Here is a 2,079-nt window from a genome sequence, read left to right as displayed (position 1 = left end):
ATCTAGCAGCGCCAAGTGTTTTTACATGAAAAATTTTTCTATTTAAATTAAATTTTTTCATTTTATACGGTTAATTCTTTAATTTTTTGTGCTAACACTTAAATTGAGCAAGGTAAAGCAATTTTGTGATAATGTTTTGTATAATGTTTTGAAGGAGAATTTTGAAGGAGAATTAAATAACCACTACTTTAGTTGGAAGAGGAAATGTCTTTGAATGAATTGTGATATAATAATTTCATTTATTGTAATATAATAATTTCATTTAAGAGGGATTTAAACCATTTGGATTGGAATAGGCAGATTCTTCAATAAGTATACGTATACTTAGGTTTCATTGTATAAAATTAAAGATAGTACTATTTGGATTAAGTAAATAATAAATAAAGATAGTATCACTTGAGTTTTACTTTTCATTCCGGTAGAGCAATTTAACTTGGCGCCACACAGTTGTTGATATCAAATCGTTCGTACAAATAATACATACCATTAGATTAATATTCATTATTTATTTAATTTGGCATGGTATAAAGAAGTGGGATTTAACTTGGCGCCAGTTCTTGATATCAAATCTTTTATAGGAATAATACATAAAATTTTTTTGATAAAATTTTGATAAAATTTTAATTATTTTTTCTTTGGGAGGAATAAAATGATAAAATTTAATTTGTTCGAATTACATGGAATTTAACTTGGCGCCAATTGTTGATATCAAATCTTTTATACAAATGATACATATCATTAGTTCTACTAAACAGCAAACGTGATTAGTTATCAGTTTCACGGCCGATTAAGTAATTGGCGTTGGTAAAACTGGCCCAAATGGTGATTCTTTACGAGAAGCACCATTTGGGCCAGTTTCACCAACGCTTAGCGCTTTTTTTACCTTTTTTTAAAAAGGTTTATATTACCGTATAGTGATACATATCATTAAAGTTAAATAAATTATGTTTTCTTTGGGAAGTATAAAATATGATAAAATTTACCAAAAGGTGGAACAACCGGGACTTAGGCCCGATTGCAGTCTCCATCTCTTTTTCGCTTTAAAATGAGACAGAGAGAGTTTTAAGTTTCGCTTAAGTCCGGATCTACAATAGGTGTTTTAAGCCTTAAGCCGTAAGAAATTGACCAATGGCAGACAAATTCGGGGAGAATAATCGATTATGATTCGTCCATTTCTTATGGCTTAAAACTCTATTGTAGATCCGGGGTAAGGGCATTCTACAATGCGTTGCAAACACCCGTTGCCAGTTGAAACGTTTGTCACGACAATCACTTAGAAGCGTTAATGGTATTATTTATGCTTCTGATTGGTTGTCGCGACAAACGTTTCAACTGGCAATTTTTTGATTGTTTGCAACGCATTGTAGAATGCCCTTTAAAAGTCAAAGTAACCGGGTTGGTGCAACCGGGCCTCAATCACTTAAATTTTAATAGGCACGCGAACTTCCATAAGCGCCGATCATCTTTAATAGAGTATCTCGTCGGTGTTAATGGCCGGTATTCATAGTCAGATCTTATATTCAAGACCGTCTTAAGTACGGTCTTAAGGAGTCACGAACCAATCAGAAGGCTGCATTAAGGCCCGTCTACAATACACGGAGTAAGAAGTAAGAGTAAGAAATTGACCAATCACAGTCGAATGTGAGAAGAATAATCGACTGTGATTGGTCAATTTCTTACTCTTACTTCTTACTCCGTGTATTGTAGACAGGCCTTTAGAGTCTTAAGACATTACTTAAGACGGTCTTGAAATAAGACTCAACTATGAATACCGGCCAATACTATAAAATGTCAACTGTCATGGAGATCGAACTTCCATTAAACCGTATAAAAAGCTTCGACTGATTATAATATATATCGGATTAAATTAAAAACAGACTATAAGAAAAAAAAGGTCAGTATTACATAAGAAGGAAAGAAGAATTGTTATAAGTATAGTAATAGAACAGTATTTCAAATTTAAATCAAGCTTGTTTTAAACGCGCGTGCGCGAGAGAAAACAGCATTATTGGCAATCATATCGCACGTAATGCTGGATTCACACTGCATCCGATTTGCGTTGTACGACGCTCTGCAACC

This window comes from Trachymyrmex cornetzi, unplaced genomic scaffold (assembly GCF_001594075.2).
Source record: "Trachymyrmex cornetzi isolate Tcor2-1 unplaced genomic scaffold, Tcor1.1 scaffold1051, whole genome shotgun sequence".
NCBI lineage: Eukaryota > Metazoa > Arthropoda > Insecta > Hymenoptera > Formicidae > Trachymyrmex > Trachymyrmex cornetzi.
The sequence above is the reverse complement of the archived record's forward strand: the minus strand, read 5'-3'. Positions refer to the sequence as shown.